Here is an 11,069-nt window from a genome sequence, read left to right as displayed (position 1 = left end):
GATACCGGGTAAGTTTAATACAACACCTGCTTACTATGTCTAGCCCTAGAGAGCTTGAAGATAGCGGCTTGGATGAGCGCACTATTGATCTTACAAAACATGACGTGCCACCACGACAAACCCCTACATCCGATACAGTGGAATCGCATCGGGCCGAGGGTGTCATATCAGCAGAAGATCAAAGAGTCGAGGATGAGGAAAGGACAAATGAGCATATGGAAGCTGCTAAGGTTCAACCGGAGGAGACAATGAAAGAGCCAAGTCAGCCTGTGGAACAGCCAAAAGAGCCTATGGCTGAAACCGAAGATGAGGAAAGCAGGCCTATAGATGAGCAAAAGGCTATGGATGAGGAAAGCAGGCCTAGGGATGAGCAAAATGATATGGATCAGGGAAGGATGTATGAGGCAAGCCGATCAACCTTGAATCAGGCAGAAAGGGCCATGGGGGAGACCCCTGATGAAGATTTGAATGATGACTATGAAGATAAAGCGGAGGAGAGCAACAACGACATGAACACTACAGAGACCCAGTATGGACCCTTGCTACCTGTAGATACGGTTGTTCCGGTAATGTCTATTCAAGTATGGCAAAATATGTTCAGCTTCTAACATTTGCAAACGTTTCGGATGGGAACTTGTCATGTCGTGGTTCGTCCAAGAACCAAGGAGTTTATTGAGTTTCTTCTTCCGCGCTTCAGAGTTGGCATATGGTCTTCAATGCAAAGGCAAAACTTATCGCCACTAGTTGCAATAGTTTGCAGTGTATGCCAAGCTCACACGTCAGATTTTGCCTTTTTGTATGATCAAAGAAAATGCGTTACTGTTGAGGGCCACTACCACCCTAAAAAACCAGGATTACCTCTTTTGTACAAACCGTTTAGCCAAATCGGTGTACCCTTTGATGCAACTAATACACTACTAATTGATGATACTCCCGAAAAGGGAGAACTAAATCCGCCGGGAACAACTATCTCACCACCTTCTTTCGAAGGGCATTCCTTCGATTTTTACCTTGAAGACATTCTGATTCCATACTTACAGAAATTGTATCTCAGTCCATTGTTCACGGACGAGTTTGTACTTTCTAATGAATTAAGATGATTCTTCTATCTGTCTTTGTCTTGTCTAACATATATATATATATATATAATATATAGACAGAGAGAGAGAGAGAGAGATTTGACGTGGTAAAGAAATGTATTTCAAGCACACTTTTTCACAGGGCACAATTGAAAAATGAGTTCAATAAACTTCATGTCTTGAAAGTCATTTGTATACACTTGGGTTTACAAGAATATCTGTTACATTGACACTACTTCAACCCGACCATCCAACTCTTTGCACAAAATATCTTTTTCTCTTCGCCGCATCACCTTACGGCCAGCTAAGAAAAAGGAAAAATTTGATAGTTCCTTGTCCATTGACTCTTCAATGATGTCATTTCGCAAATGCTGAAGACTGCATAGCTCCCTTATTGTAACCACCAATAGTAGGCCATTCTCTTTATCAATCACTTCCACATCCACAGTAGGATTATCTTCCAAACCTGCAGAAACTTGGTCCATAGGAATGTACTTACCGTTTAGCATTTGTGATCGCATATACCAAAATGAGAGTAATAGTGATTGGCTTGCAATCATGTACTTGACAACTAGAGTATCAAGCGCGACCTCGCACCGTAAACCAATCTCTTCCTTTGCATACCATCCTTTGTCAAGAAGTTTGTCACAGGATGACTGCTGAAATGACTTGCACATGAACATAGTTTTTGTAACTCTGATGTTGTAGCTATGAAACAGCTCTATGAAGAGTGCAACAGGACAAAAGTTTGCAATTCGAACCAGTTTGGTAGGAATAGAGCTACGTAGAGACCTTTGTATATCCTTGTAGAGCTTACTTCGCATTGCCTCCACCATTGTTTCCTCGGGAACTGGCCAGTCCACAGTGTTCCAATCGGTCGGTAGAGGCAGTTTCACCAACATGCCATTCTTATTGCCTGAGCTGAGTTGGTAAAAGTGGTCATAAAAAAAGATTCCCTCATCAGCCAATCTTTTGCTGCTCCTCTCTGAATACTGTAGAGAACCAATATGGGCATGTACAACATGGAAGAGGCCTATTATGCACTCCACAGGCTCCCATTGCTCATAAGAAGAGGGATAAACATCTGCAATATATATAAGAAGAGTTAAACTAAGAGTATCAATAAGTACAAATGACAAATCTAATGTAATTGAGTTGTGAAGAGTAGAGACATTACTCATAACAAGCGGGAGAAACATTGCAAAATATATAAGAAAAGTTATAATGAGAGTATCAGTAAGTTCACATGTCAAGAGTACTTACAATTGCAACGTGGTTGATGTATATTTGATACATTTCCACCGTTTGCTATCACCTCTGGATGGGTAAACACATGCTGAACAAGAACTTCCTTTACAGATCTTTTGCCGATCTCAACTTTGAAATCCAACACCCTGGCCTTCCATGCTGAGCGGTAAACGTTGATACCACTAAACCTCTTGGGTCTTCTTGGTTGCATGAGGACCCATGAACCTTTGTTTATCCTTTGTCCAACCCATTGGTTGTCTGCACTTATTGAAGCTGGTATTGTAATTGAGGATATGCTACTACTTGGCCTTCTAGGCAAAGTGCCATTGTTGTTTGTTGGTGTGAGAGACAGTAAACACCTTGAGGCTCTTGGGCGAGAAGACGTGGATGCCATAACTCTCAGAGAAAAGCTTTAGTGGAGGGAGATTCACTTTGAAAGCATTCTAATGGAGGGAAAGTGTTTTAAAATTCCAATATCTTGTGCGGGCTCAATGGTCACCCTCCAGTACGTTAATGACCATGAGAGAATATCAGAAGTGGGACCACACGCAAGCACCTAAAAGCTCGGTAAAAGTAAGGAAATTACTATGCTACAATCCTAGTTTCGTGAAAGTTTTATGCTATTTTCCTATTTTTTGAGTCTTTCCAGGTACTTTTCTACGTAACGTAGCCTTCATGCTCATTGGACGCGCTCTATTTTTCTCTCTCTTCATATGGCCCTCCAAATGACCTCCAAAATTTCCTAATGCACAATTGCTGCAGATTCACATGTGTGATATTTTGATAGTGGTGCTACATAGCACATTACCTCACATCATGATTTGTTCACCTCTCTTGAGTCTATCCCTCATGGGAATTGAGTTACTTGTGCCAACAATGTCTCTTATTCGGTTCAGGGAGTTGGAAAGATTGTGCTTGTTGCTACAAATGGCTGTTCTTTCAGACTTGTTGATGCACTTTACGTTCCTTGGATCAAGAATAATATTTTTTTTGTATCTGAACTTGCTAGACTTGGTCTTGTAATCAAATTTTATGGATGACAGATGTACAATACATGATCTCAATTTTGGTGATGAAATTGTTGCATCTGGCATTTTATATATATCGTGGGCTGTATAATCTCACTTTGTATGACAAGTGTGGGCATAATTTTGTAAATGTTGTTGTGGATTTGAAGGCTATTTCAGAAGCAAAACTTTGGCATGCAGGTTTGGTCATCTGAATTTTCCCAATTTCCTGCATTTGCAAAAATTTGATATGGTTACTTCTTTGTCCCCTCTTGAAGCACCTATTAAACATGTTTGTGAAGGCTCTGTTTTGGGTAAAATGCAGCGTTCTAAGTTTCCAAAGGATGGTTCACTTAGCACCCCATGCAAGTTGCAGCTTGTGCATAGTGATGTTTGTGGGCCCATGCAAACTCCATCCTTGGCTAGTTACCTTTACTTATTGACTTTCATTGATAATTACTCTAGGCATGCATGGGTATTTCCACTTAAAGCAAAGTCCAAAGTATTTATGTGCTTCAAACAATTTCTAGCTATGGATGAAAATGGCTCAAAATGTAATATGGGCACCCTCCTTTTTGATCGAGGGGGGGAGTATATGTCTCATGAATATAATGCATTTCTTGCTAGTTGTTGGGATAAAACACCAATGTACAGTTCCTTCTAAGCCTCAACAAAATGGTGTTACTGAGAGGAAAAACGGGTCACTTATGAAAATGGCACGATGTACGGTCAAAAGTCAAGCTTTGTCGCATTCTTTTTGACTTGAGGCCATCATTTGTGCCACTCATATACTAAAGAGGTATCCTACAAAAGTTTTGCATTCTATTACTCGATATAAAGCATGGCATGATAGAAAACCTTCTATTGAGCGTATGCGTGTTTTTGGTTCTTTGGCATGTGCTTTGGTGCCACAAACACAATTCAAAAAATTGGGTGATAAAGCTGTCAAATGTATTTTTGTTGGTTATAGTGCTGAAAGCAAAGGTTACAAGTTGTATTATCCACAAACAAAGCGTATTCTAGTTTCACGGGATCTTGTGTTTGTGGAAGATTCTGTTCAACCCTTGGTGTCATGTACTAGAGACAGTAATGTAAGCTCACGGGACATTTATGACACTTTGTTGCCTCTTTTCAATGGTAAAGGTACGAATGTAAATTTTTATCAGGCAAATGTACAACATATGGGGTTTTTTGAAAGTAATATAAATCAAACTATTTCTGGTGCAGATGTACATGATGTACTTGATGAGGAAAGGGCTGAGAATGAGCAGGCTAGAGGTATGCCCAAATGGCTGGTGCATACTTTGCGTGACAATAAATTGGATGCACCTTTGTCTAGTCGTACGCGTTCAGGTTATTGCCATGCATCTTATGCATCAGATTGTTATGCTTTGGTTGTGTATTGCTTAGGAACCTATGTCTCTAGACGAAGCACACAATTCAAAAATTGGATGGCTGCCTTGCAATTAGAATATGATGCACTTATAGAAAATGACACATGGACTTTATGTGATTTGCCTCTTGGCAAAAATGCGATTGGTACGAAGTGACTTTACGAGTTGAAATGCAAGATAGATGGTAAGCTTGATCTCTATAAGGCTCGAATTGCTGCAAAGGGTTATGCACAACAAAGGGTAAGCCAGATGGTAAGCTTGATCTCTATAAGGCTCGAATTGCTGCAAAGGGTTATGCACAACAAAAAGGCATAGAGTATGAAGAGACTTTTTCTCCCACTTGTCGTATGACTATTGTGCGTTTTCTATGTGCATTGGCAGTTTATTTTGGTTGGGATGTATATCAATCAGACATTGTTACTGCTTTCTCTAATGGTGACATAATTGAGAAAGTTTATGTAATGCAGCCTTGCGGTTTTGTCAAGAAATGACAAGAGGGTAAGGTGTGCAAATGTAGCAAAGCTTTGTATGGGTTGAGGCAATCTCCTCGTGCTTGGTATGAGAAGTCTGACACTCATTTGGTCAAACGGGGCTTTCATAACAGTCCAACAGAAAGCACAATGTATGTAAAGCATGAAGGTGATGTACTTTTCATTAGGGTTCTTTATGTAGATGATATGTTGCTCACTAGACCAAATAAGGGACATATTGCTGAATGTAAGGCTGATTTGAATGCGACTTTAAAAATGATATATTTGGGGCTATTGCAGCATTACTTGGGTATACAGCTTAATCAATGTGATGGTGGTATTGCCTTGTGTCAAAAAAGTTACAAAGAGACATTGCTATGTAAGTTTGTCCTTAAGGATTGTAAACCTATGTCCACTCCAATGGGAACAGGTTTGAAATTAAGTCTTCATGATGCTAGTGATCCTACAGATGTCACTCTTTATCAAATTGCTATTGGATGCCTCATTTATGTATGCAACACAAGGCGAGGTATTCAGTTTGCAGTTTCGCAGGTCAGTAGATTTATGCATAGCCCAAGGTCTAAGCATTGGCAAGCTGTCAAAAGGAATTTTCACTACTTGAGTGGCACCTTATATCTTGGCTTGTTTTATCCGAAGAGGGGATCATTGTGCCCAGACTTACATGCTTTTTGGACTCATACTGGGCTGGTTGTTTTGACATGCGAGTGTCCACAAGTGGTTTTTATTTCATACTTGGTAGTTCATGTATATCATGGTTGAGCAAGAAGCAACCTACTGTGGCCACTTCTAGTTGTGAGTCTGAGTACAGGGCGATCTTCACAGCTACGATCAAGTGTGTATGGCTCAGACGCCTTATGGCTGATTTGGGTGTTGGAGAGGACACTGCCAACACTATCTACACTGATAGACAGAGCACATTGGCAGTTGCAAGGGACCCAGTTTTTCATGCTCCCACAAAGAACATTGAGGTGCATTATCACTATGTCAAGGAGAGGCTCTCAGCAAGAGAGATCAGCTTGGCTTATGTGCTAACACAGGACAACCTTGTAGATCTTTTCACAAAGGCATTGTCTTGTGAGAAGTTCCAAGCTTTCTACAACGCTTTGGGCCTACTTCCCTTTGCTGATTGATCATGTCCTCAGGGCATGGAACTTCCCTTTACTCATGTGCAAACTCTCATTCACCACATCACTCCAAGGGGGACTTGTTATCATATACATGTGGTAGTGATGTGTGTGAACACATTTAGGACTGCCGGGGCATTTTTCCCCTCACTAGGAGGTTTTTTCCGCCGTGCATTGTATATACGTCCATCATTCTAGGGCTATCTATATTTCCATTGCACATTAAGTAATACACTCTCTATTGTGTGCCTTGACCTTCCTTCATCTTCTTCAAGGTGTCTTTGTTTTCTTGCAACCCTATTTCCAATAGATGCATGCATGTTAGTTGCTACAGATTGCTTCTTTGCTTCTTTGCCGTCTCTTGAAGCACCTGTCAAACATGTTTTGAAGGATGTATTTTGGGTAAGATGTAGAATTTGAAGTTTCCAAAGGATGGTTTCGTTAGGGCCACATGTAGATGGGAGCTTGTCCATAGTGATGTTTGTGGGCCATGCAAACTTCGTCCTTGGGTAATTACCATTACTTTGTGACTTTCATTGATGATAACTCCAGGCATGCATGGGTATTTTTGCTGAAATCGTAGTCTAAAGTATTTATGTGCTTCCAACAATTTTTGGCTATGGCTGAAAATGTTTCGATCAAGGGGAGGAGTATATGTCTCATGAATTTAATGCATTTCTAGCTAGTCGTGGGATAAAATACCAATGTACAATGCCTTATACGCCTCAACAAAATGGTGTTGTTGAAAAGAAAAACATATCACTTACAAAAATGGCATGATGTATGGTGAAAAGTCAAGCTTTGCGGCATTTTTTTTGGCTTGAGGCCATCATGTGTGCCACTTATGTACTAAACAGGTGTCCTACGAAAGCTTTGTAGTCTATTACTCCATATGAAGCATGGCATGATAGAAAACCTTCTATTGACCACATGCGTGTTTTTGGCTGCTTGGCATATGCTTTGGTGCCACAAACACAGCGGAGAAAATTGGACGAGAAGGCTATCAAATGTATTTTTGTTGGTTATAGTGCTGAAAATAAAGGTTACATGTTGTATCATCCACAAACAAAGCGTATTCTAGTTTCATGCGATGTTGTGTTTGTGGAAGATTCTGTTTAGCCCTTAATGTCATGTACGAGAGAAAGTAATGTAAGCTCGCAAGACATTTATGACACTTTCTTGCCTCTTTTCAGTGGTGGAAGTACGAATGTAAATTCCGATGAGGCAAATTACAGCTTATGGTGGTTTCTAGAAATGTTACAAATCAGGCTATTACAGATGCAAATGTACATGATGTACTTGATGAGGAAAGGGTTGAGAATGAGCAGGCTATAGGTATGCCTAAATGGATGGTGCATATTTCGTGTGACAATAAATTGGATGCACCTTTGTCTAGTTGTAGTCGTTCAGGTTCTCGCCATGCATCTTATGCATCAAATTGTTATGCTTTGGATGTGTCTAGCTTACATGATGTTGAGGAACCTCTGTCTTTTGATGAAGCACACAATTCAAAAAATTGGATGGCTGCCTTGCAATCAGAATATGATGCACTTATAGAAAATGACACATGGACTTTATGTGATTTTCTTCTTGAAAAAAATGACATTGGTATGAAGTGGGTTTACAAGTTGAAACACAAGCCAGATGGTGAGATTGATCGCTATAAGGCTCGACTTGTTGCAAAGGGTTATGCACAACAAAAAGGCATAGATTATGAAGAGGCTTTTTCTCCCACTTGTCGTATGACTACTATGCGTTTTCTACGTGCATTGGGAGTTCATTTTGGTTGGGATGTACATCAATCAAGCATTGTTACTGCTTTCTTGAATGGTGACATATTTGAGGAATTTTATGTAATGCAGCCTCACGGTTTTGTCAAGAAATGACGAGAGGATAATGTGTGCAAATGTAACAAAGATTTGTATGGGTTGAAACAATCTCCTCGTGCTTGGTATGAGAAGGTTGACACTCATTTTGTCAAACGATGATTTCGTATCAATCCAACAGAAAGCACATTGTATGTAAAGCATGAGAGTGATGTACTTCTCATTGTGGTTCTTGTGTAGATTCTATGCTTATCACTATACCAAATGAGAGACATATTGCTAAATTTAAGGCTGATTTGAATGCTACTTTCAAAATGAAATATTTGGGGCTATTGCATCATTACTTGGGATACAGTTTAAGCAGTGTGATGGTGGTATTGCCTTGTGTCAAAAAAGTTACATAGAGACATTGCTATGTAAGTTTGGAGTTGAGGATTGTAAACCTATTTCCACTCCAATGGAAACAAGTTTGAAATTAAGTCTTCATGATGCTGGTGATCCTATAGATGTCACCCTTTACCAAATTGTTATTTGATGCCTCATTTATGTATGTAACACAAGGCCGGATATTCAGTTTGCAGTTTCACAGGTCAGCATATTTATGCATAGCCCAAGGTCTAAGCATTGGCAAGCTATCAAAAGGATTTTTCACTACTTGAGTGACACTTTACATCTTGGCTTGTATTATCCCAAGAGGGGATCATTGCGGACAATTTTACATGCTTTTTATACTCGGCTGGTTGTTTTGACATGCGAGTGTCCACAGGTGGTTTCTATTTCATGCTTGGCAGTTATCACTATGTCATGGAGAGGCTCTTAGCAAGAGAGATCAGCTTGGCTTACGTGCTACACGGGACAACCTTACAGATCTTTTCACAAAGGCATTGTCTTGTGAGAAGTTCCAAGCTTTCTACAACGCTTTGGGCCTACTTCCCTTTGCTGATTGATCATATCCTTAGGGCATGGAACTTCCCTTTACTCATGTGCGAACTCTCATTCACCACATCACTCCAAGGGGGATTTGTTATCATATACATGTGGTAGTGATGTGTGTGCACACACTTAGGACCGCGGGGCTTTTTTTCCCTCACCAGGAGGTTTTTTCCCCCCTGCATTGTATATACGTCCATCATTCTAGGGCTATCTATATTTGCATTGCACATTAAGTAATACACTCTCTATTGTGTGCCTTGACCTTCCTTCGTCTTCTCCAAGGTGTCTCTAATTTCTTGCAACCCTATTTCCAATAGATGCATGCATGACAGTTGCTACAGATTCATATGTGTGGTATTTTGACAGTGGTGCTAAATAGCACATTACCTCACATCATGATTTGTTCACCTCTCTTGAGTCTATCCCTCATGGGAATTCAGTTACTTGTTCCAACAATGTCTCTTATCTGGTTCAGCGACTTGCAAAGATTGTGCTTGTTGCTGCAAATGGCAGTTCTTTCACACTTGTTGATGCACTTTACGTTCCTCGGATAAAGAATAATATTTTTTCTATATTTGCACTTGCTAGACTTGGTCTTGTAATCAAATTTTATGGATGACAGATGTACAATACATGATCTCAGCTTTGATCATGAAATTGTTGCATCTGGCATTTTATCTCGTGGGCTGTATAATCTCACTTTGTATGACAAGTGTGGGCATAATTTTGCAAATGCAGTTGTGGATTCAAAGGCTATTTCAGAAGAAAAACTTTGGCATGCAGGTTTGGTCATCTGAATTTTCCCAATTTCCTGCATTTGCAAAAATTTGATATGGTTACTTCTTTGTCCCCTCTTGAAGCACCTATTAAACATGTTTGTGAAGGCTCTGTTTTGGGTAAAATGCAGCGTTCTAAGTTTCCAAAGGATGGTTCACTTAGCACCCCATGCAAGTTGCAGCTTGTGCATAGTGATGTTTGTGGGCCCATGCAAACTCCATCCTTGGCTAGTTACCTTTACTTATTGATTTTCATTGATAATTACTCTAGGCATGCATGGGGATTTCCGCCTAAAGCAAAGTCCAAAGTATTTATGTGCTTCAAACAATTTCTAGCTATGGATGAAAATGGCTCAAAATGTAATATGGGCATCCTCCTTTTTGATCGAGGGGGGGAGTATATGTCGCATGAATATAATGAATTTCTTGCTAGTCGTTGGGATAAAACACCAATGTACAGTGCCTTCTAAGCCTCAACAAAATGGTGTTACTGAGAGGAAAAACGGGTCACTTATGAAAATGGCACGATGTATGGTCAAAAGTCAAGCTTTGTCGCATTCTTTTTGACTTGAGGCCATCATTTGTGCCACTCATATACTAAAGAGGTATCCTACAAAAGCTTTGCATTCTATTACTCGATATAAAGCATGGCATGATAGAAAACCTTCTATTGAGCGTATGTGTGTTTTTGGTTGTTTGGAATGTGCTTTGGTGCCACAAACACAATTCAAAAAATTGGGTGATAAGGCTGTCAAATGTATTTTTGTTGGTTATAGTGCTGAAAGCAAAGGTTACAACTTGTATCATCCACAAACAAAGCTTATTCTGGTTTCACGGGATCTTTTGTTTGTGGAAGATTCTGTTCAGCCCTTGCTGTCATGTACTAGAGACAGTAATGTAAGCTCACAGGACATTTATGACACTTTGTTGCCTCTTTTCAATGGTGGAAATACGAATGTAAATTTTGATGAGGAAAATGTACAGCGTATGGGGGTTTTTGAAAGTACTATAAATCAAATTATTTGTGGTGCAGATGTACATGATGTACTTGATGAGGAAAGGGCTAAGAATGAGCAGGCTAGAGAATGACACATGGACTTTATGTGATTTTCCTCTTGGTAAAAATGCCATTGGTATAAGGCTTGACTTGTTGCAAAAGGTTATGCACAGCAAAAAGGCATAGATTATGAA

The sequence above is a fragment of the Adiantum capillus-veneris genome, chromosome 5 (genome assembly GCF_014529385.1).
Source record: "Adiantum capillus-veneris isolate H3 chromosome 5, ASM1452938v2, whole genome shotgun sequence".
Taxonomy (NCBI): domain Eukaryota; kingdom Viridiplantae; phylum Streptophyta; class Polypodiopsida; order Polypodiales; family Pteridaceae; genus Adiantum; species Adiantum capillus-veneris.
This window is presented reverse-complemented; position numbering follows the sequence as displayed.